This window comes from Oryctolagus cuniculus, chromosome 15, assembly GCF_051225735.1.
Source record: "Oryctolagus cuniculus isolate XC-2025 breed Fujian yellow rabbit chromosome 15, ASM5122573v1, whole genome shotgun sequence".
Classification (NCBI taxonomy): Eukaryota; Metazoa; Chordata; class Mammalia; order Lagomorpha; family Leporidae; genus Oryctolagus; species Oryctolagus cuniculus.
Genome location: NC_142881.1, coordinates 89,398,926 through 89,424,031, shown reverse-complemented (window position 1 = coordinate 89,424,031; position 25,106 = coordinate 89,398,926). Strand labels below are relative to the sequence as shown.

At 54.2% G+C, this 25,106-nt stretch overlaps 1 protein-coding gene across 3 annotated transcripts in view; it reads right to left on the bottom strand.

Moving 5' to 3' along the window:
• The window catches only part of HNRNPF (heterogeneous nuclear ribonucleoprotein F), an 81,948-nt gene that overhangs the window by 9,140 nt on the left and 47,702 nt on the right, over positions 1 to 25,106 (bottom strand). The gene's annotated exons all lie outside the window — the stretch shown is intronic.

Genomic DNA, 25,106 nt, shown 5'->3' with positions numbered 1-25,106 from the left:
TGGCCGTGTGAGCCAAGGCGTGTTGCACTCGGGAAATCTTGCAGGCATGGAACCCACAGTGGGAAAGCCGGTGACATTTCTGCTTCTGAGTCCCACGCGGAGGGGCCAGGGGTACCGAGGGCTGAGGGTTTGGGACCCCAGGGTGGCAGGTGGGAGCGGAGCCCTCCATCCTCCTCCCTCACTTGCTCCAGGCAAGCAGCAGGGACTTGGGTCTCAGAGGCCAGAGGGAGAAGTCCTGGGCAGCTCCGGTGACTGCAAGGCTGGCCCCTGCGGCCATGTCTTTCCCTGTGCAGGAACAGAGAGCGCATCATGCCGGGTGGACAGGAAATGGCCACAGCAAGGTGACCCTCCCACACACACACTGCCCCGTGAGCCTCTGTGACTGAACACGCAATGGGAAAAACAGCCACCACGAAAGCAGACCCCAGCGCAGCCCGTGGGAACCGACATTCAAGAAATCACAGCTAATTGAGCAAACAGAATAAGACTTCAGAATGAGTATAATTAATATCCCCAGAGAGATGCAAGTGAATCGGAAGCCAGAAAAACATTCATCTCCAAGTCCTGACAACATCTAGATTGCAAAGGAAGAAGTAAAACTATCCCTGTTTTTAGAGAATCTGATCTTTTTTTTTTAAGATTTACTTTGCTTATTTGAAGGGCAGAGGGGCAAAAAGAGAGGGTGAGACAAAGAAAGAGACCTTCCATCCATTGGTTCACTCCTCAAATGGCTGAAACAGCCTGATCTGGGCCAGGTCAAAATCAGAAACCTGGAACCCCAACCAGGTCTCCCACATGGGTGGCAGGGGCCCAAACACTAGGATCATCTTCTGCTGCATTTCTCAGGCCATTAGCAGGGAACTGGATTGGAAGTGGAGCAGCCAGGACTCAAACCCAGTGCCCATATGGGATGCTGGTGTCACAGGCAGCAGCTGTACCCACTATGCCACAGGACTGGCCCTGACCTGATCTTTTTTTTTTTTTTTTTTTTTTTTTTTTTGACAGGCAGCATGGACAGTGAGACAGAGAGAGACACAGAGAGAGAAAGGTCTTCCTTTTGCCATTGGTTCACCCTCCAATGGCCGCCGCGGCCGGTGTGCTGCGGCCGTCACACCGCACTGATCCGATGGCAGGAGCCAGGTGCTTCTCTTGGTCTCCCATGGGGTACAGGGCCCAAGCACTTGGGCCATCCTCCACTGCACTCCCTGGCCACAGCAGAGAGCTGGCCTGGAAGAGGGGCAACTGGGACAGAATCCGGTGCCCCGACCGGGACTAGAACCCTGTGTGCCGGCGCCACAAGGCAGAGGATTAGCCTAGTGAGCCACAGCACCGGCCTGACCTGATCTTGTGTTTAGCAAATCCTAGGGAAAACACACACGCGTGCGCGCGCGACTCTCAGAGCTAATAAATATTTCAGCAAGGTTACAGGGTACAAGATCAAAAAGCCAGTTGCATTTTGAACAATTACAACGACCAACCTGAGAATAAAACGAAGAAAGCAAGTCTGTATTAGTTTGATAAAGGCTCCTTGGAAATGTGTTGTAGTGCTGGAGGCTGGAAGAACTGCTGGAGATGCTGGAGGGAGGGAGGGGCTCCTTCTGAAGGGGCCGGGGGGAGGTTCTGTCAGTTCCCTGCTATGTGGCAACACAACTCCAGTCTCCACACGGAGCTCCCCCTGTGTGCCAGTGACTGTGTCCACACTTTCCCTTTATTTGTAGGGCCAGCTACATCTTGACTTCATCCTCAGTTCACTAGCTACACCTGCAGGGACTCTGCTTCCAAATGAGGTTCTGGGAGTTAGGGCTTCCCCTAGGAGTGTTTGGGAGACAATCAAAACCAAAACATGTTCACTTACACTAGCACCAAAAAGATTGAGGCATTTGTAAATGAATTTCATTGTAAGAGTGCAAGGTTTAAGCACTGAAAAAGCTAAACATGACTTCAGTAAGTGGAAAGATATCCTATATTCATGGATGGGAACTTTCAAATTGCTAAGATGGCCATAGAGAGCAAAGATTTACACGTTAACACTATCTTTTTTAAAAACTTATTTATTTTACTTGAAAGTCAGAGTTACACAGAGAGAGAAAGAGAGGCAGAGAAAGAGAGAGGTCTTCCATCTGTGGTTCACTCCCCAATTGGCCGCAACAGCCGGAGCTGCACTGACCCAAAGCTAGGAGCCAGGAGCTTTCTCTGGGTCTCTCATGTGGGCGCAGGGGCCCAAGCACTTGGGCCATCTTCTACTGCTTTCCCAGGCCATAGCAGAGAGCTGGATTGGAAGTGGAGCAGCTGGGACTTGAACCGGTGCCCATATGGGATGCCAGCACTGCAGGTGGAGACGTTACCCGCTATGCCACAGCACCAGCCCCATGTTAACACTATCTTAATGGAGAAAGAATATGGTGCTAAGACAACTGAATACTTACATGCAAAAGAAATAAGTTGGACCCCTACCTCACATCACACGCAAAAAGTTCACTGGAAATAGAAAATACATGTCAGCGATGACCTACACAACTCTTAGAAGAAAACAGATGGACAGTCTCCAGCTATGGGCTTGGCAATGATTTCCTTGGTTGACACCACCAGCACAGACACTAGAATCCTTGTGTATCAGTGTTAGGAATGATAAGATGGTGCCTGGGAGCTCCCCCAAAAAAGACAAGCACAGGGGCCGGTGTGGTGGCGCAGTGGGTTAAGCTGTCACTCGCGACATTAGCATCCTGTATCAGAGTGCGAGGTTGGGGTCTCAGCTACACCACTTCAGTCCCAGCTCCACGCAAATGCTCCTGGGGCAGCAGCAGATGGCTCAAGAGCTTAACTGTTTGGGTCCCTGCCACCTGCATGGAAGACCCGGATGGAAGTTCTGAACTCCCGGCATCAGTCTGACGCAGCCCCACCACTGCAGACATTGAGGGAGTGAGCCAGTGAGTAGAAGACTTTGTCTCCCCTCCTCTCTCTGTCACCGTGCCTTTCAGATAAATAAATGTTAAAAAAAAAAAAAAAGCCAAACACAGAACTGCTATATGACTCAGCATTTCCACTCCCAGTGCACATCCCACAGGCTCTGAAAGCCAGCACTGAACCCGTGTTTGTCACCAGTGTTTCTAGAAGCTACTAGGAGGGTGCAACCCAAGTGCCCATCGGCACAGAGTGGACAAACACCATGGGGTGTGTGCAAGTGAACAGCACTCGGTCACACAGCTGAATGAAGTCTCTGTCTAACTCTCTGCCTTTCAAACACAAGTGAAAATAAATACTTTTTTAAAAATTTCTAAAATATGACTTATTCCAAACAGGGTCCTGGGCTCACTGACCACACATGTGCATATAAAGGAAGACAGTCACCACATGATGCTAATAACAGCAATCCAGGTCCTATACATTAATAAAACATCCCAATGACACTGCCACAAGTTTTTTTTTAAATATTTACTTTATTTGTTTGCCAGACAGAGTTACAGAGAGAGAGAGAAAGAGAGGGAGAGGGAGGGAGAGAGAGAGATTGACCTTCCATCCACTAGTTCACTTCCAAATGGCTGCAATGGCTGGGGCTGGGCCAGGCCTATAGTGGGACCCCAGAACCCCATCTGGGTCTTCCATGTGGGTGTCAGGGACTCAAATACTTAGGCCATCTTCTGCCACCTTCCCAGGTGCATTAACAGGACTCTGGATTGGAAGTGGAGCAGCTGGGAGTTGAACCAGAGCTCCAATATGGGATGCCAACATCTCAAGCAGTGGTTTAACCTGCTGCACCACAATGTAAGCTCCAAAATTACAAAGTTTAAAGAAAATATTTTAGAAACCAGTGTTGTGGCATAGTAGATCAAGCCACTGCCTTCAGCATCAGCATCTGACATGGGCACCAGTTCAAGTCCTGATCGCTCCACTTACAATCCAGTTCCCTGCTAATGCTCCTGGGAAAGCAGCAGAAGACGGCCCACATCCTTGAGCCCCTGCACCCGTGTGGGAGACCAAGAAGAAGCTCCTGACTCCTGGCTTCAGTTTAGCCTAGCCCTGACCATTGCAGCCAATTGGGGAGTGAACCTGCAGATGGAAGATTCCAATCGCTGTCTCCCTTTCTCTCTCTTTAACTCTGTCTTTTAAATAAAATAAACATTTTTTAAAAAAAAATAAAATATTTTAAAATGTATTTATAAATGGAGTAAATATAAAAGAATATGCATTGGCATAAGAAAGTCTTTATTTTCAAAGTTCTTTTTTTATCTTTGCATGACAGAAAGTGAGAGGAGAGAGAGAAAAGATATTCCATTTGCTGGTTCACTTCCCCAAACTCACAACAGCCAGGACTGAGCCAGACTGAAGCTGGGAGCCTGGAGTCCCATCCAGGTCTCACATGTGAGTGGCAGGAACCCAAGCACTTGGGCCACCCTCCACTGCCCTCCCGGGCCACAGCAGAGAGCTGGACTGGAAGAGGAGCAACCGGGACAGAATCCGGTGCCCATATGGGATGCCGGCGCCGCAGGCAGAGGATTAACCAAGTGAGCCACGGCGCCGGCCCCTAACTCTTAAAAAAAAAAAAAACTATTTGTTTACAAAAAAACTAAAATAAAATAAGGAACCTCAATGTCTGTCAACATGGAAAAATGCAAATAAGTGATCAGTACCCAGCAGTTTAGAAATGAGCTTGTGCTAGGTCCAGCATTTGGCGTGGCAGTTCAGTCACCAACTGGGAAGCCCCATCCCATAGGGGAGTGCCTGGGCGGAGTGAACCAGCAGATGGAGGGTCTCTATCTGTCTCTCTGCCTTTAAAATAAAATGAAACCGATTTTTAAAAAATAAATAAATAAATGAGTGACTGGCCTTGTGTGATGTCACTTGTAATCCTGGCATCCCAGTGCTAGTTCAAATCCTGGCTACTCTGTTTCTGATTGAGCTTCCTGCTAGTGGGTCTGGGAAGGCAGTGGAAGGTGGCCCAAGTGCTTGGATGCCTGCCTTCCATGTGGGAGACCTGATAGAGTTCCTGGCTTTGGCCTGGGCAGACCTGGCTGTTGCAGCCATCTGGGGAGTGAACCAGTAGATGAAGATTTCTCTCTCTCCCTGTCTGTCTCTCTCTGCTGTTTCTCCCTCTTTCTCTGTTTCTCTGCCTTTCAAATAAAATAAATTATCTTTTTTTAAGATTTAATTTATTTATTTGAGAGGCAGAGTTACAGAAAGTGAAAGGGAGAGACAGAGAGAAAGGTCTTCCTTCCATTGGCTTACTCCCCAAATGGCTGCAATGGCCGGAGCTGTACCGATCTGAAGCCAGGAGCCAGGTGCTTCTTCTGGGTCTCCCACGTGGGTACACGGGCCCAAGGACTTGGGCCATCTTCCATTGCTTTCTGAGGCCATAGCAGAAAGCTAGATTGGAAGAGGAGCAGCCAGGACTAGAACTGGCACCCATATGTGATGCCGGTGCCACAGGCAGAGGATTAACCTACTGCACCATGGCACTGGCCCCTAAATGATCAACTTTTTAAAATGTGAAAGCACATGAGGCAGATTGTCCAGGGGAATCCATACACAGAGCAGTCACTGTCCCTTCTGCTGCCTTGGCCTTGGTGACAGGAAGGCCACAGCCAAAGTGGAGGACACCTGCCACACCTGGGCAGTTGCATGGCTTTAAATAATAGATGGTGTTCCTCTGGCCTCAGAATCAGCCCCAAAGGCATTCGGATCCGGCTGAAAAGCCCATGAGAGTATTTCAGGCATGGAAAGCCAAGACACTCTGGCAAAAAAAAAAAAAAAAAAAAAAAAAAAACAACTAAATGAAAGATCTCTGTGAGTGAGATCCCAGTGGAAAGAACAGGTCTTCAAAGAAGGAGGTACCTTTCTCTGAAGGGAGGAGAGAACCTCCACTTTGACTATGACCTTGTCTAAACAAGATAAGAATCAGAGAACTCAGAGGGCTTCCATAGCCTTGGAATCTCATGACTGGTGCATAGGGAGACTACTGATGCCATAGACAGGAGTGTCAATTGGTAAAGTCAACAACAGGAGTCACTGTGCACTTACTCCTCATGTAGGATCTCTGTCCTTAATGTGCTGTACATTGTGATTTAATGCTATAACTAGTACTCAAACAGTATTTTTCACTTTGTGTTTCTACGTGGGTGCAAACTGTTGAAATCTTTACTTAATGTATACTAAACTGATCTTCTGTATATAAAGAGAATTGAAAATGAATCTTGATGTGAATGGAAGGGGAGAGAGAGCAGGAAAGGGGAGGGTTGTGGGTGGGAGGGAAGTCATTGGGGGGGGGGGATCCATTGTAATCCATAAGCTGTACTTTGGAAATTTATATTCCTTAAATAAAATTTAAAAAAAGAAAAAAATAGATGGTGTTCGTGTATTATCAGTGCAATTACAATAGAAGGGGTTAGATCTGCTTCAAATCAAAGAGCAGGTGCGTGTGGGGAACACCTGCTGAGTCCTGACCGAGCCTTCGCATGGATTCCTGGGCTGTCTTCCCAGGTCAGGAATTCCCAGGAGGCCCAAGGGAGCAGCCACCAACTCCAGGGCTCTGCCAGGGCCTGGGGCAGAAGCAGAGGCCACCTCATCTTTCCCTTAAGAACTGCTCCTCTTCCTTATGTGTATGTGTCAGAGGGACAGCGACAGAGGCGACAATGACCACTCTCCAGTGGAGACACCAGTGGCTGGGTTTGGGATTCCCTGCTGTCCTTGCCTGGACAGTCCATTTCCTCTGGACAGGAGCCCCACTGCGTGTGTTGGGGTTGGTGGGGTGAGGGAGTTGTGGTACCAAGAATTAAGCCACTGCTTGGGTCACACTGGGCAGTGCCGGTTCTAGTCCTGGCTGCTACACTTCCAGTCCAGCTCCCTGTGGATGCACATGGGAAGGCAGCAAGTGATAGATCAAACATTTGGAGCCCTGCCACTCACGTGGGAGACCCGAATGGAGCTCCAGGCTCCTGGCGTCAGGCTGGCCCAGTCCTGGTTGTCACAGACACTTGGGGAGTGGACCGGCAGGTGGAAGATATCTCCCTCTCTGCAGTTCAAATGAATGCATGAGTGAATGGATGGATGGATGGATGGGTGGATGGCTGGATGGATGGATGGATGAGTGTATGGATAGGTGGATGGATGGGTGGCTGGGTGGATGGATGGATGGGTGGATGGATGGATGGATGGGTGGGTGGATGGATGGGGGGATGGATGAGTGTGTGGATAGGTGGATTGTTGGGTGGGTGGATGGATGGGTGGGTGGATGGGTGGATGGATGGGTAGATGGATGGATGGATGGGTGGGTGGATGGATGGATGAGTGTATGGATGGATGAGTGGATGAATGGGTGGGTGGGTGGGTGGATGGCTGGCTGGATGGGTGGGTGGGTGGATGGATGGATGGGTGGATGGGTGGATGGATGGATGAGTGTATGGATAGGTGGATGGATGGGTGGCTGGGTGGATGGATGGGTGGGTGGGTGGATGGATGGATGGGTGGTGGATGGATGGGTGGATGGGTGGGTGGATGGATGGGTGTATGGATAGGTGGATGGATGGGTGGGCAGATGGCTGGCTGGATGGGTGGGTGGATGGATGAGTGTGTGGATAGGTGGATGTATGGGTGGGTGGATGGATGGATGGATGGGTGGGTGGATGGGTGGGTGGATGGATGGATGAGTGTATGGATAGGTGGATGGATGGGTGGGCAGATGAATGGATGGATGGGTGGGTGGATGGATGAGTGTGTGGACAGGTGGGTGGATGGTTGGGTGGGTGGATGGATGGATGAGTGTATGGATAGGTGGATGGATGGATGAGTGTATGGATAGTTGGATTGATGGATGAGTGTATGGATAGGTGGATGGATGGGTAGGTGGGTGGATGGATGGGTAGGTGGGTGGATGTGTGGATGGATGGATGGATGGATGGGTAGGTGGGTGGATGGATGGGTGGGTGGGTGGGTGGGTGGATGGATGGATGAGTGTATGGATAGGTGGATGGATGGGTGGCTGGGTGGATGGATGGGTGGGTGGGTGGATGGATGGGTGGGTGGGTGGATGGATGGGTAGATGGGTGGATGGGTGGATGGATGGTTGGGTGGGTGGGTGGGTGGATGGATGGGTAGGTGGGTGGATAGGTGGATGTATGGGTGCGTGGATGGGTAGATGGGTGGATGGGTGGATGGATGGGTAGATGGGTGGATGGGTGGGTGGATGGATAGGTGGGTGGGTGGGTGGATGGGTGGGTGGATGGATGGGTGGGTAGGTGGGTGGATGGATGGGTGGGTGGGTGGATGGCTTGCTGGATGGGTGGGTGGATGGATGAGTGTGTGGACAGGTGGGTGGATGGGTGGGTGGGTGGGTGGATGGATGGATGAGTGTATGGATAGGTGGGTGGATAGGTGGGTGGATGGGTGGATGGGTGGATGGATGGGTGGGTGGATGGATGAGTGGGTGAATGGGTGGGTGGATGGATGGGTGGGTGGATGGATGGATGGATGGATGGGTGGGTGGATGGATGGATGGGTGGATGGATGGGTGGGCAGATGGTTGGCTGGATGGGTGGGTGGATGGATGAGTGTGTGGATAGGTGGATGTATGGGTGGGTGGATGGATGGATGGATGGGTGGGTGGATGGGTGGGTGGATGGATGGATGAGTGTATGGATAGGTGGATGGATGGGTGGGCAGATGAATGGATGGATGGGTGGGTGGATGGATGAGTGTGTGGACAGGTGGGTGGATGGTTGGGTGGGTGGGTGGATGGATGGATGAGTGTATGGATAGGTGGATGGATGGATGAGTGTATGGATAGTTGGATTGATGGATGAGTGTATGGATAGGTGGATGGATGGGTAGGTGGGTGGATGGATGGGTAGGTGGGTGGATGTGTGGATGGATGGATGGATGGATGGGTAGGTGGGTGGATGGATGGGTGGGTGGGTGGGTGGGTGGATGGATGGATGAGTGTATGGATAGGTGGATGGATGGGTGGCTGGGTGGATGGATGGGTGGGTGGGTGGATGGATGGGTAGATGGGTGGATGGGTGGATGGATGGTTGGGTGGGTGGGTGGGTGGATGGATGGGTGGATGGATGGGTAGATGGATGGATGGATGGGTGGGTGGATGGATGGATGAGTGTATGGATGGATGAGTGGATGAATGGGTGGGTGGGTGGGTGGATGGCTGGCTGGATGGGTGGGTGGGTGGATGGATGGATGGGTGGATGGGTGGATGGATGGATGAGTGTATGGATAGGTGGATGGATGGGTGGCTGGGTGGATGGATGGGTGGGTGGGTGGATGGATGGATGAGTGTATGGATGGATGAGTGGATGAATGGGTGGGTGGGTGGGTGGATGGCTGGCTGGATGGGTGGGTGGGTGGATGGATGGATGGGTGGATGGGTGGATGGATGGATGAGTGTATGGATAGGTGGATGGATGGGTGGCTGGGTGGATGGATGGGTGGGTGGGTGGATGGATGGATGGGTGGTGGATGGATGGGTGGATGGGTGGGTGGATGGATGGGTGTATGGATAGGTGGATGGATGGGTGGGCAGATGGCTGGCTGGATGGGTGGGTGGATGGATGAGTGTGTGGATAGGTGGATGTATGGGTGGGTGGATGGATGGATGGATGGGTGGGTGGATGGGTGGGTGGATGGATGGATGAGTGTATGGATAGGTGGATGGATGGGTGGGCAGATGAATGGATGGATGGGTGGGTGGATGGATGAGTGTGTGGACAGGTGGGTGGATGGTTGGGTGGGTGGGTGGATGGATGGATGAGTGTATGGATAGGTGGATGGATGGATGAGTGTATGGATAGTTGGATTGATGGATGAGTGTATGGATAGGTGGATGGATGGGTAGGTGGGTGGATGGATGGGTAGGTGGGTGGATGTGTGGATGGATGGATGGATGGATGGGTAGGTGGGTGGATGGATGGGTGGGTGGGTGGGTGGGTGGATGGATGGATGAGTGTATGGATAGGTGGATGGATGGGTGGCTGGGTGGATGGATGGGTGGGTGGGTGGATGGATGGGTAGATGGGTGGATGGGTGGATGGATGGTTGGGTGGGTGGGTGGGTGGATGGATGGGTGGATGGATGGGTAGATGGATGGATGGATGGGTGGGTGGATGGATGGATGAGTGTATGGATGGATGAGTGGATGAATGGGTGGGTGGGTGGGTGGATGGCTGGCTGGATGGGTGGGTGGGTGGATGGATGGATGGGTGGATGGGTGGATGGATGGATGAGTGTATGGATAGGTGGATGGATGGGTGGCTGGGTGGATGGATGGGTGGGTGGGTGGATGGATGGATGAGTGTATGGATGGATGAGTGGATGAATGGGTGGGTGGGTGGGTGGATGGCTGGCTGGATGGGTGGGTGGGTGGATGGATGGATGGGTGGATGGGTGGATGGATGGATGAGTGTATGGATAGGTGGATGGATGGGTGGCTGGGTGGATGGATGGGTGGGTGGGTGGATGGATGGATGGGTGGTGGATGGATGGGTGGATGGGTGGGTGGATGGATGGGTGTATGGATAGGTGGATGGATGGGTGGGCAGATGGCTGGCTGGATGGGTGGGTGGATGGATGAGTGTGTGGATAGGTGGATGTATGGGTGGGTGGATGGATGGATGGATGGGTGGGTGGATGGGTGGGTGGATGGATGGATGAGTGTATGGATAGGTGGATGGATGGGTGGGCAGATGAATGGATGGATGGGTGGGTGGATGGATGAGTGTGTGGACAGGTGGGTGGATGGTTGGGTGGGTGGGTGGATGGATGGATGAGTGTATGGATAGGTGGATGGATGGGTGGCTGGGTGGATGGATGGGTGGGTGGGTGGATGGATGGGTGGGTGGGTGGATGGATGGGTAGATGGGTGGATGGGTGGATGGATGGTTGGGTGGGTGGGTGGGTGGATGGATGGGTAGGTGGGTGGATAGGTGGATGTATGGGTGCGTGGATGGGTAGATGGGTGGATGGGTGGATGGATGGGTAGATGGGTGGATGGGTGGGTGGATGGATAGGTGGGTGGGTGGGTGGATGGGTGGGTGGATGGATGGGTGGGTAGGTGGGTGGATGGATGGGTGGGTGGGTGGATGGCTTGCTGGATGGGTGGGTGGATGGATGAGTGTGTGGACAGGTGGGTGGATGGGTGGGTGGGTGGATGGATGGATGAGTGTATGGATAGGTGGGTGGATAGGTGGGTGGATGGGTGGATGGGTGGATGGATGGGTGGGTGGATGGATGAGTGGGTGAATGGGTGGGTGGATGGATGGGTGGGTGGATGGATGGATGGATGGATGGGTGGGTGGATGGATGGATGGGTGGATGGATGGGTGGGCAGATGGTTGGCTGGATGGGTGGGTGGATGGATGAGTGTGTGGATAGGTGGATGTATGGGTGGGTGGATGGATGGATGGATGGGTGGGTGGATGGGTGGGTGGATGGATGGATGAGTGTATGGATAGGTGGATGGATGGGTGGGCAGATGAATGGATGGATGGGTGGGTGGATGGATGAGTGTGTGGACAGGTGGGTGGATGGTTGGGTGGGTGGGTGGATGGATGGATGAGTGTATGGATAGGTGGATGGATGGATGAGTGTATGGATAGTTGGATTGATGGATGAGTGTATGGATAGGTGGATGGATGGGTAGGTGGGTGGATGGATGGGTAGGTGGGTGGATGTGTGGATGGATGGATGGATGGGTAGGTGGGTGGATGGATGGGTGGGTGGGTGGGTGGGTGGATGGATGGATGAGTGTATGGATAGGTGGATGGATGGGTGGCTGGGTGGATGGATGGGTGGGTGGGTGGATGGATGGGTAGATGGGTGGATGGGTGGATGGATGGTTGGGTGGGTGGGTGGGTGGATGGATGGGTGGATGGATGGGTAGATGGATGGATGGATGGGTGGGTGGATGGATGGATGAGTGTATGGATGGATGAGTGGATGAATGGGTGGGTGGGTGGGTGGATGGCTGGCTGGATGGGTGGGTGGGTGGATGGATGGATGGGTGGATGGGTGGATGGATGGATGAGTGTATGGATAGGTGGATGGATGGGTGGCTGGGTGGATGGATGGGTGGGTGGGTGGATGGATGGATGAGTGTATGGATGGATGAGTGGATGAATGGGTGGGTGGGTGGGTGGATGGCTGGCTGGATGGGTGGGTGGGTGGATGGATGGATGGGTGGATGGGTGGATGGATGGATGAGTGTATGGATAGGTGGATGGATGGGTGGCTGGGTGGATGGATGGGTGGGTGGGTGGATGGATGGATGGGTGGTGGATGGATGGGTGGATGGGTGGGTGGATGGATGGGTGTATGGATAGGTGGATGGATGGGTGGGCAGATGGCTGGCTGGATGGGTGGGTGGATGGATGAGTGTGTGGATAGGTGGATGTATGGGTGGGTGGATGGATGGATGGATGGGTGGGTGGATGGGTGGGTGGATGGATGGATGAGTGTATGGATAGGTGGATGGATGGGTGGGCAGATGAATGGATGGATGGGTGGGTGGATGGATGAGTGTGTGGACAGGTGGGTGGATGGTTGGGTGGGTGGGTGGATGGATGGATGAGTGTATGGATAGGTGGATGGATGGATGAGTGTATGGATAGTTGGATTGATGGATGAGTGTATGGATAGGTGGATGGATGGGTAGGTGGGTGGATGGATGGGTAGGTGGGTGGATGTGTGGATGGATGGATGGATGGATGGGTAGGTGGGTGGATGGATGGGTGGGTGGGTGGGTGGGTGGATGGATGGATGAGTGTATGGATAGGTGGATGGATGGGTGGCTGGGTGGATGGATGGGTGGGTGGGTGGATGGATGGGTAGATGGGTGGATGGGTGGATGGATGGTTGGGTGGGTGGGTGGGTGGATGGATGGGTGGATGGATGGGTAGATGGATGGATGGATGGGTGGGTGGATGGATGGATGAGTGTATGGATGGATGAGTGGATGAATGGGTGGGTGGGTGGGTGGATGGCTGGCTGGATGGGTGGGTGGGTGGATGGATGGATGGGTGGATGGGTGGATGGATGGATGAGTGTATGGATAGGTGGATGGATGGGTGGCTGGGTGGATGGATGGGTGGGTGGGTGGATGGATGGATGAGTGTATGGATGGATGAGTGGATGAATGGGTGGGTGGGTGGGTGGATGGCTGGCTGGATGGGTGGGTGGGTGGATGGATGGATGGGTGGATGGGTGGATGGATGGATGAGTGTATGGATAGGTGGATGGATGGGTGGCTGGGTGGATGGATGGGTGGGTGGGTGGATGGATGGATGGGTGGTGGATGGATGGGTGGGTGGGTGGGTGGGTGGATGGATGGATGAGTGTATGGATAGGTGGATGGATGGGTGGGTGGGTGGATGGATGGGTAGATGGGTGGATGGATGGGTAGATGGGTGGATGGGTGGATGGATGGTTGGGTGGGTGGGTGGGTGGATGGATGGGTAGGTGGGTGGATAGGTGGATGTATGGGTGCGTGGATGGGTAGATGGGTGGATGGGTGGATGGATGGGTAGATGGGTGGATGGGTGGGTGGATGGATAGGTGGGTGGGTGGGTGGATGGGTGGGTGGATGGATGGGTGGGTAGGTGGGTGGATGGATGGGTGGGTGGGTGGATGGCTTGCTGGATGGGTGGGTGGATGGATGAGTGTGTGGACAGGTGGGTGGATGGGTGGGTGGGTGGGTGGATGGATGGATGAGTGTATGGATAGGTGGGTGGATAGGTGGGTGGATGGGTGGATGGGTGGATGGATGGGTGGGTGGATGGATGAGTGGGTGAATGGGTGGGTGGATGGATGGGTGGGTGGATGGATGGATGGATGGGTGGGTGGGTGGATGGATGGATGGGTGGATGGATGGGTGGGCAGATGGCTGGCTGGATGGGTGGGTGGATGGATGAGTGTGTGGATAGGTGGATGTATGGGTGGGTGGATGGATGGATGGATGGGTGGGTGGATGGGTGGGTGGATGGATGGATGAGTGTATGGATAGGTGGATGGATGGGTGGGCAGATGAATGGATGGATGGGTGGGTGGATGGATGAGTGTGTGGACAGGTGGGTGGATGGTTGGGTGGGTGGGTGGATGGATGGATGAGTGTATGGATAGGTGGATATATGGATGAGTGTATGGATAGTTGGATTGATGGATGAGTGTATGGATAGGTGGATGGATGGGTAGGTGGGTGGATGGATGGGTAGGTGGGTGGATGTGTGGATGGATGGATGGATGGATGGGTAGGTGGGTGGATGGATGGGTGGGTGGGTGGGTGGGTGGATGGATGGATGAGTGTATGGATAGGTGGATGGATGGGTGGCTGGGTGGATGGATGGGTGGGTGGGTGGATGGATGGGTAGATGGGTGGATGGGTGGATGGATGGGTAGATGGGTGGATAGGTGGATGGATGGTTGGGTGGGTGGGTGGGTGGATGGATGGGTAGGTGGGTGGATAGGTGGATGTATGGGTGCGTGGATGGGTAGATGGGTGGATGGGTGGATGGATGGGTAGATGGGTGGATGGGTGGGTGGATGGATAGGTGGGTGGGTGGGTGGATGGGTGGGTGGATGGATGGGTGGGTAGGTGGGTGGATGGATGGGTGGGTGGGTGGATGGCTTGCTGGATGGGTGGGTGGATGGATGAGTGTGTGGACAGGTGGGTGGATGGGTGGGTGGGTGGGTGGATGGATGGATGAGTGTATGGATAGGTGGGTGGATAGGTGGGTGGATAGGTGGGTGGATGGGTGGATGGGTGGATGGATGGGTGGGTGGATGGATGAGTGGGTGAATGGGTGGGTGGATGGATGGGTGGGTGGATGGATGGATGGATGGATGGGTGGGTGGATGGATGGATGGGTGGATGGATGGGTGGATGGATAGGTGGATGGATGGATGGGCGGATGGCTGGCTGGATGGGTGAGTGGATGTGTGGATGTGTGGATGGGTGAATATTTAGCAAATGAACCTCTCAGTCCTCCCGGTCCTGGTTCACGGTGCGCTGCCGACACTTGCTGATCTTGCCAGAAGGTGGCAGCACAGCGCCCCAAACGACCCCGGGGCTGTGAGCTCTTCCGCGGGCACGCTCTGCCCGTCTCCGTGGCCGCTCCCAGAGGCGGCCCTGGCGGCTCCAGCCTCCGCACGGAGGCCCCGCTGCCCACCTCTGAGTTTGTTGCACCGACGCTCTGCGGCTCCTCTGTCCCTGTCCCTCCCCGAGGCACCGCTGTGCCCTCAGGTCAGCTGTGTCCTGTGCGGTGCCGCTGCTCCGCGCGCTCCCTTCTCCGAGTGTCCCGGCCCGCCCCCGCCCCCGTCACTGCGAGGGCCGCCCCTGGGAACACCTGGGCCACGAGGTGAGCTGTCTCAGGGTGGGCGCTTTCTGATGCTGGCTTGCATTCCTTTGGCCACTGTGTGCACGAGTGTGTGCATGTGTGTACACGTGTGTGCATGTGCGCGTTGTGTGCATGTGTATATGTGTGTATATGTGTGTGTGTCCCTGTGTGTATGTTTACATGCATGTGTGCATGTATGTATATATGTGATTGTGTGTTTTGCATGTATATATGTGCACTATGTGCATGTGTGTGAAGATTGTATACACGTGTATATATATGTGTGCATGCATTGTGCTTTCTGTGTGTGAATGTGTCTGCATTGTGTATGTGTGTGCTGTGTGTATATGTGCATGTGTATGTGTGTGCTGTGTATATGTGTATTGTGTGTATATGTGTGCACATGTGTGTGCATGCGCATATGTGTGTGCATATATGTGTATATATTGCACAAGCATGTGTGCTTTCTCTATGTACATGTGTAAGTGTGTGCATGCATGTGCTGTGTGTATATGTGTATGCTTGTATGCATGTATTTGTGTGCGTGTGTGTATCTGTGTATATACATGTGTGCATGCATATATGTGTGTGTGCATGTATTTATCTGTGTATATATTGTGTGCCCGTGTGTATATGTGAGTATGCATTTGTGTATGTGTATACATGTGTGTATGTGTGTGCATGTTTTCATGCACATGTGTACGTGTATATATGTATGCAAATATATGTGTGCGTGTATATGCATCGTGTGTGTGCATGTTTTCATGCACATGTATACGTGTGTATATGTATGCAAGTATATATGTGTGTATGCATCATGAGTGTGCATGTGTGTGCATTTGGTGTATATGTATATGTGTGTGCACGTGTCTATGTGTATGCATTGGGTATGTAAATGTTATCTGTGTATCGTGGATGTGTGTGTGTGGATGTGTGTGTGAGTGTAGGCAGAGAGAATATATGTGTTTAACCACACAAACACACACATACAACTTTTGTACTGATACAAATATTAAAATACTAAAAATAGAAAAGCTGTGAAATAACCCAAACACACTAAGACAAATACCGAGGCTGGCGCTGTGGCATAGTGGGTCAAGCCGCCTCCTGCAGTGCCAGCATCCCATATGGGCGCTGGTTCGCTCCACTTCCGATCCAGCTCTCAGCTATGGCCTGGGAAAGCAGTAGAGGGTGGCCCAAGTCCTTGGGCCCCTGCACCCATGTGGGAGACCCAGAGGAAGCTCCTGGCTCCTGGCTTCAGATCGACTCAACTCCAGTTGTTGCAGCCAATTGGAGAGTGAACCAGTGGATGGAAGACCTCTCTCTCTCTCTCTCTCTCTCTCCCTCTCTCTCTCTCTCTCTCCAACTCTGGCTTTCAAATAAATCAATACTTTAAAAAAAAAAAAAAAAACCTGGGAGGCAGGGAAGGCAGGTGTCTGGCACTGAGGTCAGGTCGCTGCTCGGGACGCCCACATCTCGTCACTCTAGTTCCAGCCTCACTCCTGACGCCAGCTCCCTGCTGATGCAGACCCTGGGAGGCAGTGGCGGTGGCTCAAGTCACTGGGGCCCTGCCACCCCCATGGAAGATCTCAACTGAATTCCCAGCTCCTGGCTTTACCCCAGGCCCAGTTCTGCCCATTGGGAGCCTTCAGAGAATGAACCAGGAGATAGAAGCTCTTAGTCTCTCTCTTTCTCCCTCTCAAAGAAACTGGGAGAGAAGCAATGGTAGGCCGGGAATATGAAGGCGCAGGAACGAAAGGCTTGATTGATTGGAAGTGGAGCAGCCGGGTCTCGAACTAGCACCCATATGAGATGCTGGCACTGCAGGCGGCGGCTTTACCCCCTGCACCACAGTGCTGGCTCTTGAATAATGGTGTCTTAGGTATCGCCTGCCAGGAGCCCGACCAGCCCATCACTGGTGGGACAAGCACAGGCCTGGGGCTCAGCTGACCTCTTTCCCTAAGGCAGGCCTGGGCAGGACCCCAGGGAGCAGAGCCCCAGAGGGGGCGGAGCCTATGCCCCTCCCCAGAAGGGACCACAAAACCACGTGGGTGCTGTTCCCCTTCTGAGTCTCACCTCTGCTTCCTTCCATCCACCCCCCATCCATCCATCTGTCATCTGTCCTCTCTATCCGTCTGTCATCTCCCTGTCCCCTCTCCCCTCCCCCGCCCCGGGCTCTCTCATCCTCGCCGTCTTCTTCCTTCTGATCGGAGAGCTCACACTGAACTGTGGAAGGGCGCTGTGAGGGCTGGATCTTGTGCTTGGTCTTCAAGGCGTGCTGCCAACGTTTCAAACGAGGAGGCTGGGGGTCTGGGTCAGCAAATCGCTAACAAGAAAAGGAAGTTCCCCTGCAGATCCACTTCGCCAAGAGGTGCTGCTGTCTGCTTTTCCTCCACGCAGCCATCCGACAAATCAAATGTGGGGCTGCTGGGGGTATGTGTTTCTTCTGATACTCTCATAGCACTGCATTCCGTTTGTTTTTGTGGAGAGAAAGGTCTTCCTTTCCCGTTGGTTCACTCCCCAAAATGGCCACCATGGCTGGCGTGCTATGCTGATCCGAAGCCAGGAGCCAGGTGCTTCCTCCTTGTCTCCCATGCGGGTGCAGGGCCAAAGCACTTGGGCCATCCTCCACTGTACTCCCTGGCCACAGCAGAGAGCTGGACTGGAAGAGGGGCAACCGGGACTAGAACTGGCGCCCCGACCAGGACTAGAATCCGGGGTGCCGGCGCCGCAGGCGGAGGATTAGCCTAGTGAGTCATGGCACCGGCCTGTGGAGCTGTCCTTAAGACCTGAGTTCTGGGGCTGGCGCTGTGGTGTAGCTGGTAAAGCCACTGCCTGCAGTGCTGGCATCCCATATGGGCACCAATTCCAGTCCTGGCTGCTCCACTTCCAATCCGGCTCCCTGCTAATGTGCCTGGGGAAGCAGTGGAAGATCAGGAGACAGGAGCGAAGGCTCTAAGAGGCCGGGGTGCAGGAATCAGGAAAGGGGAGGCGCTCTGATGCCTCCAGGGCCTTAGAGACCTGAATTCCCGCAGAAGCATCCCCTGCCTGGCCCCCTCGCCGCTTATCCTCACCATGGCAACAGGGAGACCTGGGCGGGGCCGCGAGGGTGGGCTGTGGGTGCCTCTGTGAGGCCACGGGAACGGGGCCGCTGATTGGGTGGCTGGGCGCTGGGTGGGGCCAAAGACCTCCCGGAAGCCCGCCCCTGGGAAGGGAGCGGGGAGGGTCCTGGGCTCAGGTAAAGGCCTGGGCCTGGCCAGGAGGGCCATCTTCTGCTTTCCCAGGCCACAGGAGAGAGCTGGATTGGAAGTGGAGCAGCTGGGACTCGAACCCGCGCCCACAGGGGATGCCGGCATCGCAGATGGTGGCCACTATGCCACAGCACTTGCCCCAGTTTCTAGTTGTTACAGGCATCTGGGGAATGAACCAATGGATGAACGATTCTCTCTTGCCCTATGTCACTCTGCCTTTTAAATATTTAAACAAATTAACTTTAGAAGGAAAAAAAAAAGAACTAATGTCTACAGATAAAAAATTCTCTTGGATGAAGTACCTGCATGTAAAGGTTTGCAAATAGTAGCAGAAAAACTGAATTTGGAAACCAAAGAGAACAGAATTTAAAGACTATACAGGAAAGCTAGTTACCTGTGGATCGGTTGCGAGACTTTATAAAGAATTCCATAGATCAAAATTTTAGAGGTTGAAAGACACCCCCCCTTGAGGAGGTTCAGCAAAGTGCACACAGGCGCAAGGGGGACTCCAGCAGCTCACAGGGAGGCGGGTGGACCGCCCGCTGCGTAGAACTCCCCGAAGACCACTGATTTCCTGAAGATACTTAAATTCATCACATGTGCAGAGACCTCTTTTTTTTTTTTTTTTTTTTTTTTTTCCGAATCAAGGAACAGTCACAGGTTTCAGGATTAGGACATGGACATATCTTTGTGGGAGCATTTTTTCTTTTTTAAATTTTTATTTATTCATTCATTTATTTGAAAGAGTTACAGAGAAGCAGAGAGAGAGAGAGAGAATCTTCCATCTGCTTGTTCACTCGTCAAATGCCCTCAATGGGTAGGAGCTGGGCTGATCTGAAGCCAGAAGCCAGGAGCCTCCCCCGGGTCTCCCACGCAGGTGCAGGGGCCCAAGAACTTGGGCCATCCTCTACTGCTTTCCCAGGTCATAGCAGAGAGCTGGATTGGAAGTGGAGCAGCCAGAACTGAACCGGTACCCATATGGAATGCCAGCACTGCAGGCAGTGGCTTTACCTGCTACACCACAGCGCAGGTGCCAAGGCAAGACATCTCACCCACTAGCCTAAATGCCTGCCTATTTCACTCAGAAATAACCCAACAGAAAGGTAGACAGCAGCTCGCCAAACAGCAATGTTTTCTTTTTAGAGATGAAAAATTTTGGAACATTTTTTAAACTTCTACATGAACTTGTTCAGAATTTATGAGTTACACCGTGATGTCTTGATACACTGGTGCATAGCCGTCACCAGGCCTGGGCAGCAGCAGCTGCTCAACGGTGGCCTCACCCTCGCATGGGGCCCTGGTGCTGGCGGGACACAGCCCATCGACAGCTGCAGCCCACCCATGGTGGCAAAGGCCCCCACACAGAGCATGAGCAACAAGTGCCTGGGCCCCTGCACCTGCGTGGGAGACCCCGATGGAGCTCCTGGCTTCTGGCTTCTGATTGGCCCAGCTCCAGCTGTTTGGGCCATTTGGGGAGTGAGCCCATGGATGGAAGACCTCCTCTCTTTCTCTTTAACTCTGCCTTTCCAATAAAATAAATAAATCGTTTAAAAAAAAAAATCTGCAGACACCTAAGATCTGGTCTCCCCACCTTATGAGCTGCAAGGGAGGGCAAATGATGCTGATGCCTGAATGGTCCTTGCCTGCCCCCTGCTGGTCACAGAGGGTAGGTTCAGCCCGTGTCCTGCAAATGAAGACCACCTCTGGATGCCCCAGGCTCCCCTGGCTGCCTCCAAAGCCAGGCCCCAGACAAGGCCCTGCGTGGTGCATGATCCACTCAACTTGCGTCTGTGGGGCTACGGCCACAGCAGACGCACGAACGGAGACACCTGGAGTCCGAAATGTGGGAGACACGAGCCCCAGCAGAGGCGCCAAAGCCAGGATATTTCAAAGATGCAGACATCCCAGTGAGAACAACTCAGAGACCCAGAGTGAAAGAGGTGTAGAGCGATGCTGAGCGAGCCACCCCCAGACAGGGCCCCAGAGCCAGGAGAGCCGCAGGGAGGGATTGCGGGACAGAGACACAGAGCAGCCTGCAGAGGCCCTGCCTGCCTCTCCCCAGAGACTTCGGGGGCAACAGGAGGTGACTTCTCAGAGCGAAGCTAACACAATGGCTGTAGGTACCCCCGCCTCTCCCAGCTAGCTCTGTCCCGTGGAGCCCCGCCAAGAACTGTGATCGCGAGGGGCCGATGATCTTCCTGGGCATCGCTGAAGACCCTGGTAGCAGAACCAGCTCCCACCGCCCTGCCTGGGAGAGTCCAGTGCTCTGGTCAGCCGGGACTCTGGGAGAGGCGAGGTGGATTCCTCCTTTAATCCTCCTCACCCCACGCCTCACCCCTAGGCCATGTACAGGTGTCTCCAACAAACACCACTGCCCTGCCTAGAGGCTGACATCTGGACCTGCCCACCTGCATCTGCATTCTGGCCCCATCGCCGTCTGGCTGGCTGACCTGGGGTGCCTGCCTGTGTCTTGGTTCCCTGTAGAGGAGGTGGAATTTTTGATGGCACCATCATGGGGAATGAAGACCCAAGAGCTGAGGGAAATCACTGAATGACCCAAACCTCAGTTTCTCTTCCGGAAAATGGGCACAGTAACTCCACACCCAAAGGCTGAGCGTCTCAGTGTGGTGAGAGACCAGGGGTGACCTGAGACAGGAAAACCCAGCCATGGGCTTTCCAGTGGCCTCCTCTCTCTTCTGCACCTGGCCAGCTCCTGCCCTTCCTCTTCGTCCCTGTCCACAGAATCCAGCTTCCTCAGAACCCTCTCCCATTCTTCATCAAGTCCAGGCTACCCAAACAAGCGGCTGCAAAGCCTCACGCAAGCCCCCTCCCCACCCATAAAGCTTCGCCAGCGCCTTCGCCAGTGGAGCTCTCCCCTGCTCCTGCAAAAGCAGCTGCGTTCCAGAAAAGTCTCGGTGATGTCAACAGGGCCCCAGCTGACTCGCTCAGCCAGCAGGCGGTGCACCTGAGCAAGCCCACCCTTACGTGGAAAGGTAGCTTTCTTGTGGCTGAGGCAACCCCACCTGCCCAGTGAGCTTGTTTTATAACATGTTTCTGAGGCCAGTGCTGTGGTAAAGCGGTTAAAGCTGCCCTCTGCAGTGCCGGCATCCTTTATGGGCACCAGTTCAAGTCCCGGCTGCTCCACTTCTGATCCAGCTCTCTGCCATGGCCTAGGAAAGCAGTAGAAGATGGCCCAAGTGCTTGGGACCCTGCACCTGCATGGGAGACCCAGAAGAAGCTCCTGGCTCCTGGCTTCGGATGGGGGCAGCTCCAGCCGTTGTGGCCAGTTGGGGGAGTGAATCATCAGATGGAAGACCCCTCTCTCTGCCTCTCCTTCTCTCTCTATGTAACTCTGACTTTCAAATAAATAAATCTTAAAAAAAAAAAAAAAAAAGAAGAAGAAGAAGTTTCTGTCTTGGCACTGCTAGCAGTGGACAGGTGTGGCACCTGTCTCCTCCCATGCACCTTGCTTACCTGACAAAAGCTCTGCCCCCCAAAGATGTCAGGAAGGTTTGCTCATTTTCTTCTGCCAATGACGAGTTACATTGTGGTCTTGGCATTTTTCTGCTTCCTTTTTTTCCTACTAAAAGTAGTATGGTGGCAACACTTCTGCAATATTCTGCACCCTGTTCTGCTCCCCCCTCCTCGCCACACGAGAGGACCCCCAGGTTCTGGAGTCCATCCCAGCAGCCGCCACCCAACACCCAAGCCCCCTCCCATGCCCAGCCCCACCCACAGCTGCACCCTACCCCATGCCCTGGGTCCTTTTCACTGCCAGTCCCCCAATGTCCTACCTCCCCATCAGTCTCCTCACACGTCCAGGCCACCTGCCCACACACACACCTGGCTCTCCTCCCCATGCCCAGACCCCTTCCCAGGCCAGAACTGCCCCTTCCAAGGCCTTGGGGGACGGCAAGGTGGTTACTGAGCATGGACCAGGCACCGCACAGGACAAGAAACACCTGCACGTGGGAGAAACACTTGATGAGATTTTCCTGAATTTGACAGCACTCAAAACCTTTACAAGAGATTCCCAATGACAAATGGTGAGGCTGATTCCTAAGCTATCAGTTTAAAAAGTTAAAAATAAATAAATAAAAAGTGAAGCCACGTGGGAAGCCCATTTATCTTCCACGTTTCCATAGACATTATTCTCTTGTTCTAAATCACTACTGTCTTATGAAGCAGGGATCACGACTCACAGCTAATTGTTACCTTTCAAATTAATTACGTGACAAGCAATTAACCTCGAATGTGTGGGGCTGCTGTTGTGGCGCAGTGAGTTAAGCCGCTGCCTGTGATGCCAGCATCCCAAATAAGCACCGCTGGTTGAGTCCCGGCTGCTCCACTTCTGATCCAGCTCCCTGCTGATGCACCTGGGAAAGCCGTGGAAGACGGCCCGATTGCTTGGGCCCCTGCACCCCTGTGGGAGACCCAGTTGGAGTTCCCGGCTCCTGGCTTCCACCTGGCCCAGCCCCGGTTGTTGTGGCCATTTGGGGAGTGAACCAGTGGATGGAAGACCTCCCTCTCTCTCCCTCTCCCTGCCTCTGCCTCTGCCTCTCTGTAACTCTGCCTTTCAAATAAATAAGTAAATCTTTAAAAAGAAAAATCCTTTCTCTCTGCTTCTCTCACACTGTCCACTCTGCCTGTAAAAAGAAAAAAAAAAAAAAAAAAAGAAAGAAAAATCCTGCATTCACAGCTCTGTGTTCTTGTCTTAGCACTAACCCCCTCCCCCACTTCAGTTCCCACTTGCGGGTCTTGCCCTCCCGCTGGGGCAGCTGGCTGTCCACTCTGAGGGACACTCGCGGGTCCTGCCCTCCCGCTGGGGCGGCTGTCCACTCTGAGGGACACTCGCGGGTCCTGCCCTCCCGCTGGGGCGGCTGTCCACTCTGAGGGACACTCGCGGGTCCTGCCCTCCCGCTGGGGCGGCTGTCCACTCTGAGGGACACTCGCGGGTCCTGCCCTCCCGCTGGGGCGGCTGTCCACTCTGAGGGACACTCATGGGTCTTGCCCTCCCGCTGGGGCGGCTGTCCACTCTGAGGGACACTTGCGGTCTTGCCCTCCCGCTGGGGCGGCTGTCCACTCTGAGGGACACTCGCGGGTCCTGCCCTCCCGCTGGGGCAGCTGGCTGTCCACTCTGAGGGACACTCGCGGGTCCTGCCCTCCCGCTGGGGCGGCTGTCCACTCTGAGGGACACTCGCGGGTCCTGCCCTCCCGCTGGGGCGGCTGTCCACTCTGAGGGACACTCGCGGGTCCTGCCCTCCCGCTGGGGCGGCTGTCCACTCTGAGGGACACTCATGGGTCTTGCCCTCCCGCTGGGGCGGCTGTCCACTCTGAGGGACACTTGCGGGTCCTGCCCTCCCGCTGGGGCGGCTGTCCACTCTGAGGGACACTCGCGGGTCCTGCCCTCCCGCTGGGGCAGCTGGCTGTCCACTCTGAGGGACACTCGCGGGTCCTGCCCTCCCGCTGGGGCGGCTGTCCACTCTGAGGGACACTCGCGGGTCCTGCCCTCCCGCTGGGGCGGCTGTCCACTCTGAGGGACACTCGCGGGTCCTGCCCTCCCGCTGGGGCGGCTGTCCACTCTGAGGGACACTTGCGGTCCTGCCCTCCCGCTGGGGCGGCTGTCCACTCTGAGGGACACTCGCGGGTCCTGCCCTCCCGCTGGGGCGGCTGTCCACTCTGGGGGACACTCGCGGGTCCTGCCCTCCCGCTGGGGCGGCTGTCCACTCTGGGGGACACTCGCGGGTCCTGCCCTCCCGCTGGGGCGGCTGTCCACTCTGGGGGACACTCGCGGGTCCTGCCCTCCCGCTGGGGCGGCTGTCCACTCTGAGGGACACTCGCGGGTCCTGCCCTCCCGCTGGGGCGGCTGTCCACTCTGGGGGACACTCGCGGGTCTTGCCCTCCCGCTGGGGCGGCTGTCCACTCTGAGGGACACGCTGGGCTCATCGCTGCCAGGTGCCCCAGCTGCACCACATCCAGCTCCAGAGCCAGAGCTTGCTGACTGCCTTCCACAAAAGGGGCCGAGACGCACGCAGCCGGCTCTGCCCTAGCGCCCCAAGAACGCTGGAGATTCCTGCTCCCCACCGCTGGCGACAAGGAGAGAAACAGCAAGCCCCACCCGTGCCTCAAGGAAAAACTGGTTCTCCGCCTCCAGACCCTCAGCGTGGAAAATTCCAGTGCTGATCACTGGGAGTTGATATATTAATATTTTACTAGCTTATGAAGAACTTGTATTCAAAGAACAGTTCCCAAGAATTTATACATTAAATTACCAGTCATTTTAACGTTATGTTACAGAAAGAGGGGGGGCAGGAAGCAGCTTTTAATTGAACTTGATTGGATTTTTTTCCCTGTTGTTTACTAAATTCCAGCTTCTTCAATTGGTCTTTTTAGTTTGGTAAATACTGCTTTGAAGTACTTGTTATTCTATTTGTAGCCCAACTGAAGGGGACTAGTAACACTAGCTCCCATTGTTTATTGGTGAAGCAGAATAACAAATGATTATACAATGTTGCTGGGGGCGAGGGAG